The sequence below is a fragment of the Sinocyclocheilus grahami genome, unplaced genomic scaffold (genome assembly GCF_001515645.1).
Source record: "Sinocyclocheilus grahami isolate Dianchi unplaced genomic scaffold, SAMN03320097.WGS_v1.1 scaffold256.1, whole genome shotgun sequence".
NCBI classification, from domain to species: domain Eukaryota; kingdom Metazoa; phylum Chordata; class Actinopteri; order Cypriniformes; family Cyprinidae; genus Sinocyclocheilus; species Sinocyclocheilus grahami.
Window position 1 is genome coordinate 756,980 of NW_015505435.1, and position 8,459 is coordinate 765,438.

Here is an 8,459-nt window from a genome sequence, read left to right on the forward strand (position 1 = left end):
TGAGGATTCGAATGCCCTGCTCTCTCATGGGAACAAGGGCTGCCTCCGTGACTTTCGTGAAGACACGGGGCGACAGGGACAGCCCGAAGGGCAGGACCTTGTACTGGTATGCCCGCCCCTCGAACGCAAACCACAGGAATGGCCTGTGGTGCGGAAGGATCGAAACATGGAAGTACGCGTCCTTCAGGTCGATCGCTGCGAACCAATCTTGGGGACGGATACACCTGAAAATGCATTTCTGCGTGAGCATCTTGAACGGGAGCCTGTGAAGGGCCCAAGATAGGTCTCAACCCACTGCCTTACTTGGGTACGATGAAGTAAGGGCTGTAAAACCCCGACCTCATATCGGCTGGAGGGACTGGCTCTATCGCGTCCTTCGCCAGTGGGGGCATCTGTTGCTTTCACTGACGTAAAGTGGACACCGCTGAACTTGGGAGGGCGCCGGGCGAACTGAATCGCATAGCCGAGCCTGACGGTTCGACGGAGCCATCGAGACGGGCTGGGTAGCTCTAGCCAGGCTCCCAGACACCGCGCAAGTGGCATCAACGGAACTACAGGCGTACCCGCAGTGGGGCAGCGCGAAAGAACGCAGGGACCCGGCCCGGGCGTCTCTTTGCCGGTCCGAGGCGGGGTCTGGGTGTGTGCAACACTGACCTGCGTTTGAGCAGAGGGTGCGTGGGTAGTCCGTTGGTTCGTCCTCCCGATCTGCCCACTGCTGCTCGCTGGCGAGAGAGGAGGGTGAGTGTGATACGGCTCTGGACCGTCCACAGCCCCCCGTCCCCTCAGGGGACCCAGAGAAGGAAAAAATTGCTCTTTTATCGAGAATTTGGGTACCACTGACAGTCCAGTGGCAGAAAAAAAGGAAACAAAGGATTCTCCAACCGGCCCTCCTCCGGGGGAGGGAGTAGTGTGTTCATCATCTCCCGAAGATCAACTCCCTCCATCTCTGGGGCTGAGGCGCTGCCTGATGGCCTCAGTCTGCTTTTGGGCGGCGGAGAACTGCTGGGCGAAGTTCTCCACCGTGTCGCCGAACAGGCCGGTCTGGGACACCGGGGCGTTCAAGAATCTTGTCTTGTCCGTCTCGTGCATGTCGGCCAGACACAGCCAGAGATGGCTCTCCCCGACCACCATAGTGGACATCGCATGACCCAGAGACCGCGCCGTAACCTTCGTCGCTCGTAGCGCGAGGTCCGTCGCAGTGCGGAGTTCCTTGAGAACTTCCGGGTCGTGACCACCCTTGTGCAAGTCCCTCAGTGCCTTGGCCTGGTGCACTTGCAGTAATGCCGAAGCGTGTAAGGCGGACGCAGCTTCTCCACAGGCCGTATAGGCAGTGTCGATCAAGGCCGACGAGTGCCTACAGGTCCGGGAGGGGAGCAACGGTTTGCCCCGCCAAGTGGTAGCGGTATTTGGACACAACTGCATCGCAACCGACCGCTCCACCTGGGGGACTCCCGCGAACCCCCGCGCAGGACCCCCATCGAGGGTGGTGAGGGAGGATGAGGATGATCCAGCCTGCTCTACTGAGAGCTCCGCTGGTTTCGCAGAGCCGGCGGGTTCGGGCATCCCCGGAGGGGAATTCCTCACCGTGACCGTAAGACCAGTCCGCCCACTGCTAGAAAAAGGATGCCCCGGCTGCTGCCAGAGGGAACCCCAGATCTAGGCAGTGGCATGGGCACTCCACCCCCTTGCAGGTAACGGAGTCTGGTCCACAACTCCGAGATGGTCATACCCCCGCAATGGGGGCATGAGTCATCCACGAAAGCCACCTCAGCGTGCTTCATGCCCAGGCACGAGAGGCAGCGATCCTGACCAGAAACACACGGATGGTATGACATCTTTAAAAAGACGCGTCTTTAAAAAGACGTTCCACCCGCGAAGCTCTTTTAGAATGGAATTTGGAATTTGTTCCCTGAAGGAGGGAACGGAGACGTCACGTCTCGTTACCACAGTTGCTGTACCACCGCTGAGCTGCTGGGTGAAAATTTTAAGGGGGTCTGAATACTTTCCGTACCCACTGTATACCCGCGCTGCGGGGTGTGGCAGCCAGATGCAAAATCCGCATGACAATGTCCATTGGCTCGTTTAGTTACACTCGAAGTGGATTGGTCTCTCTGGCGAGATCCCAATTCGTCGGTCATCACCGACGTGACGTCTCCGTTCCCTCCTTCAGAGAACGAGAGTTACATACGTAACTGAGACATTCTGTTTACTGTTATACACGCTGCAGTTATGTTTTTGTCTGCCACTTTAAATGCTCAAGCTCTTTAAAGTCAGATGGATTCTGATTGACTGTTTTTATTGTTCATCAGCTGGAAAATTTATTCCACTGATATTGTTCCTCTGTGTCATTAAATGTTAAATGAAAATGAAAACTGATTCTAATGATATTGTTCCTCTGTGTAATTAAATTTTAAAGGGGTCATATGATGGGATTTCAAGTTTTCCTTTCTCTTTGGAGTGTTACAAGCTGTTTGTGAATAGATAAGATCAAGACAAGATATAATAGACAAGATAAGTTGCAAAGACTAAAGTCTCAAACCCAAAGAGATATTCTTTATAAAAGTTAAGACTCGTCCCCGCCCTCCTAAAATGCCTCGTTCAAACACGCCCCCACATGTCTACGTCACGATGTGGGAAGATTTGCATAACACCGCCCAAATGTATACGCAAAGAAAGAAGGCGTAACTTTGATTCTCGCTGTAGTATTGTTGCCGCTGCCATATCGTTGAGACGCTGTGTTTTTCGTTGTGAAAGCGAAACTACTTTGTTTGGCCTTCCAAAAACGGACACAACTAGAAATCAGTGGTTAAGTTGTATTTACAACACTGTTCCAGAACAGTTCAAACCAAATATTCAGATGTGTGCAACGCATGTTACGGAGGACGAGGACTGTTTCCTGGGAGAGTAGCCTACAATGCCGGTGTTCCGGTGAATTCAGTTCCCCTGTTTCCCCTTCGACGTGCATGCTGACCACAGTCTATGATGCTGACAAATAATGCTGACTCACAGCCTGTAAGTACGTTTTCATATTTAAAGGATTTGCCACAGACAATTCAAACGCGAGTTTTGAGCAGTGTAGAGTAGCGCTTGTTGTTTGTCGTTTCTCCGATCACAAATGCAGACATGGTTTTATGTTTATGCAGCGCGATGCAACATGATGGGTAAAAAGGGTTATTAGTCATTATAATCAATAATTATGTCCCCACTGGATGCAACAAATGCCTCGTTTATAATGGGTTTTATTGGTTTTGTCTTGTCGCATGAACTCGGCATCACAGTATGGTAAGGGTCGTAACATTTCCGTTACACGCTTGAGGAATTTGGACAATCACAACGCACTAGATGGCTGGCCAATCAGAGCACACCTCGCTTTTCAGAACGATGAGCTTTGTAAAAAATTATGCGTTTCAGAAAGGCGGGGCATAGATGAGAAACAATATGTGGAAAATGTTTTTTTTAACCTAAACCTCATTTCATAACACCAAATACACAAAATAATGTTATTTTTAGCAACGTCATATCGTCACTTCCTTTACATAGTTGCAGTATGGATTCATCCTTGGTGTGAAGAGGTCTTTAAACTGCTTACAACAATCCTGCTAGCATGTAATCGTGTTTAAAATAATTCATATTAAGCTTTTCCTTTCCTCTCATTTTGTTAAACTCAAACACAAAACTCTGCCTTTCTCTGCCTGTTTCTCTTCATCTTAGTCCTTTACTCCCTCCACTCACTCACACATTTTCTTTTGCTCTGTTGTAAGGTAGAAACAGAATGGTTGCATGATGACCTTTTTTTGTTTTGTCAACTGAACGGCTACTAGTGAGGCTCAGCAAGTTCTTGTCATGATCGGCCCTCTCAAAGAAAGGTTTGTAGAAAATTGTAATCAATATTTATTAATCAAATCCTCTAACCTGAATCTTTTGGTGAATTAACTTAATTATTTCTGTCTCAATTAATATGTTTAACCAGCAATAGTAATTAAACATGGGGTCAATAGACATCTTTTTTGTTTTACAGCTGATGAGCAAAAACAAAAAGAAAATCAGTCCTGTTGGGGATGAGGAATGAACATGGCCATCTTGTGCCCAAACAGAAAAGACAGAAAAGGTGCACATTCCCATTGGTATGTCTGTATTATGTCTATATTCAAGCAATGCAGTAGTACAGCATTTGATGTTGATCTCTATTCAAGTCAGCAATTATCATTTTTCACATATACATCTTTTTATAGCTCCTAGAATGAGCAAATCAGCTGTGCATTATTTCTGGAATTTGGGCAGGAAAAGACTGAATATGGTCAGTACTGCCACCTGCACCTGTATTCATCAAAACTATTTTTCTTATTAACTTATTGTTTTTTATTTTTTTGAAGGATTAGGCATGTTGTATATGAAGACCGATGCAAAAGCCTCTAAGTTCTATCAATTTTTATCAAGATTCTGTTTAGGTTCAGGGATTTCACTTTAATGGCAATAAACAGGTCCTTTACATTGCCATTAAAGTAAAATGACAAAATGCAAACATATGAACCTGATAAAAAAGCTCATTTTTGAGCCTCAGGCCAGAGATGGTGGAGTCTTTGTTGACGGGGAGTATTCAATGGCCACCAAGTGCAGCACTGCAGCCTGAAACCTCCAGTTATCTGCTGTAAAGACTGCATTCCCAAACAGCTCTGTGATAGCGCAGATGTTACGGCCCATAAAATAAACTTCACAACTGAGAGCTAGTTGTGGAGGGAATTTTTGTGGCCCATACCTCCAACAACTTTCAACAGGAGTCAATGGTATGTCCAGTACAACAATTCTAAATAATAATATTAAATATTGTTTATTGATTTACAACACCCAAAAGAGATTTTGTCTCTCCAGGACATCTACACAAGTTTTTTTTTTTTTTTAAGAAAACACAGAGGACCGTCAGAGACTCCCACCCGAGTCATGGATTGCTCTCACCATCACCATCAGGCAGATGTTATCGCAGAACCCGCAACAGCAGACTGCGAGACAAGTTCCTTCCACAGGCAATCAGACTGTACTGAACTCATACCAGTAACACCACACACACCCCGGTGCTGTTTTTCACGCCGGCGCTAATGATGTTCGACTTTGCCAGTCGGAGATCACTAAAAATAACATTAAAGAGGTGTGTGAACTTGCAAGTATGATGTCAGACACTGTAATATGTGTTGGTCCCCTCCCTGCTTACCGTGGTGATGAGATACATAGCAGACTGTCATCACTCAATGGCTGGATGTCTAAGTGGTGCCCGCAGAATAACATAGGTTTCATAGACAATTGGACGAGTTTTTGGGGCAGACCTGACCCCATCCCTCCTGGGGTGGTGTCGCTCTTCTGTATAGAAATATGGCACATAGTCTTAGAGTTTGCACTTGACTAACTGGGGCCCAGGTCAGGAAGCAGACAGACCATCTGCAAACATCCACTTCACAGAAGTCAGTTAATTCTCAGCACATAGAGACTCTTTCACCTAGAAATCACACTATAGAGACTGTGTCTGTTCCCCGAACTAGAAAATGCAAAAAACGTCCAAACCAATTTAAGACTAACAATTTAATTGATGTTCAACAAATAAAAAACATGTAATACGGATAAATAAATGATAAAGCTTGGCTTATTGTATATTAGGTCCCTTTCTACGAAAGCACTTTCAGCTCTATATTTCTTTGTGGCCCCACATCTATAATGTATTACAGTTTGGAAGTAACTTGCACAACACTGCCCGCGAAACATACCAATTTGAAAAACTGATGGAATGCATGGTCCATATAAAAAACTGAATGACGAGTAATTTCTTACTGCTAAATTCTGAAAAAAAACAGAGGTGTTAATTATAAGACCTAAAAACTCTGCATGTAATAACCTAGAACACTGTCTAAGACTCGATGGCTGCTCTGTCAATTCTTCATCATCAATTAGGAACCTAGGTGTGCTATTTGATAGCAATCTTTCCTTTGAAAGCCACGTTTCTAGCATTTGTAAAACTGCATTTTTCCATCTCAAAAATATATCTTAATTACGACCTATGCTCTCCATGTCAAATGCAGAAATGTTAATTCATGGATTCATAACCTCAAGGTTAGATTATTGTAATGCTTTATTTGGTGGTTGTTCTGCATGCTTAATAAACAAACTGCAGCTGGTCCGAAATGCAGCAGCTAGAGTTCTTACTAGAACCAGGAAGTATGACCATATTAGCCCGGTTCTGTCAACACTGCACTGGCTCTCTATTAAACATCGTATAGATTTTAAAATATTGCTTATTACTTATAAATCCCTGAATGGTTTAGCACCTCAGTATTTGAACGAGCTCTTATTGCATTATAGTCCTCCACGTCCGCTGCGTTCTCAAAACTCTGGCAATTTGATAGAATATCAAAATCAACTGCGGGCGGCAGATCCTTTTCCGATTTAGCGCCCAAACTCTGGAATAACCTACTTAACATTGCCCGGGAGGCAGACACACTCTGTCAGTTTAAATCTAGATTAAAGACCCATCTCTTTAACCTGGCTTACACATAACACACTAACGGATTTGAATATTAGAAATGTGTTAAAGGATTTTTAGGCTGCATTAATTAGGACAATCGGAACCAGGAACAGTTCCCGTAACACCCGATGCACTTGCTACATCGTTAGAAAAATGGAATCTACGCTAATATTAGTCGGTTTCTTTCTTATTCCGAGGTCACCAGATGAAATGGTCACTGCAGTCATCCGGATCCAGTACGTATCCAGCCCAGATGGTGGATCAGCACCTAGAGAGGACCTCTACAGCCCTGAATGTCAGCGGAAATCAGGACAACTAAATGAGCCCCAGAGACAGACCCCCAGTAAAGACCTTGTCTCCTAGACGGCCACCGGGACAAGACCACAGGAACCAGTCGAGTCCTCTGCTCAATGTGACTTTGCTGCAGCCTGGAATTGAACTGCTGGTTTTGTCTGGTCAGAGGAGAACTGGCCCCCCGACTGAGCCTGGTTTCTCCCATGGTTTTTTCTCCATTCTGTCGCCGATGGAGTTTTGGTTCCTTGCCGCTGTCGCCTCTGGCTTGCTTAGTAGGGGGCACTTAATTTCCAGTGATATCGTCGACTTGATTGCAGATACCATTTAAACTGAACTGAGCTGGATGATGACATATTTGAATTCAATGATGAACTGCCTTTTTGCATTATTGACACTATTTTCATATTTAATGCTGTACAGTTGCTTTGACACAATCTGTATTGTTAAAAGTGCTATATAAATAAAGGTGACTTGACCCCACCAGCCTCATATGCACTGTGCTCTATCCAACGTGATCTCATGAAAATTCGTATGTATTTTATGTAAAATGTGGTTCTATAAAACGTACATTTACGTACGTTTTTACAGGCACTAAACAATACTGACGTATTTTCAGCCTCTAAACGTACAAATACTTACGTTTTTTCAGCATTTAAACGTACAAAACTGACGTATTGACGACACCTAAAAATAAATCCTTATGAATATTGAAATCGCGGCATTAATTTTATTAGTTTTTAGTAGTCATATGAATGACCTTGTTTCCAATTGCATGATTAAATTGTTTACTCATTTACTTATGAAATGATAACATTTAATTTTGTTGTGATTTCTGCTGCCAGGTCGTTTCCAAGAATATGCCTACATAATGTTAAACACGACTTCACTTTAAACCTTAAAATAAATAACATTTCTGCAATCATTTAACCTTTACTTGTCATGTAATGTTTACTTTGATTGTCATGGGCCACAAAAGGCGTTTTCTCCGACATGCTGTGACTGACAATAAAACTATAAAATACACCAAAAACGCAACATAATTACGAAATGAAACAATTTTATTTGTGCGCTGTAATCTTCCGAATCCATACTACTGCGAGGAACAGACCCAAATCCAAACCTTTATTCGGCGATCTGCTTCTCCGTCCCGAGCAGCGAGTCCAGTGACCGTGAGCAGCAAAGCCCGCGCTGACTGAGTGACGCGCTCTTTACAAATTCAAACGTCGGCGCTTCAAACGACAGGATAATCAAACGCTCATTGGCTCTCGCCTGCCATCGTCACAGATTGCGACATGCCGTGTTTCTGGTGAGGCTCTGCTTCAGGGGCTGCATCAGGTGGCACTGCGCACGCAGGCGACGTCACTTCCTCAAGCCCCACCGGGATCTGTCGAGAGCAGGGGTGCCGTGTAAAAAAATATTTTTCAAATATTTTTAAATTGCTAAAATGTTCAAAAAAAGCAGCTATTATATACTATCAATTTCTAATGCCGCCAATAATTAGAGATGCACAGAAATTCCGGCTGCCGAAAATGAGTTCACCGCTCAGGATTCACTTGTGTGTGTGTGTGTGTGCGTGTGTGTATTATCCATAGACTGTATGGTATTATCCCGCTCTGTGTGTGTTATCCCGCTCTATGCGTGTGTGTGCTCCGCTCAG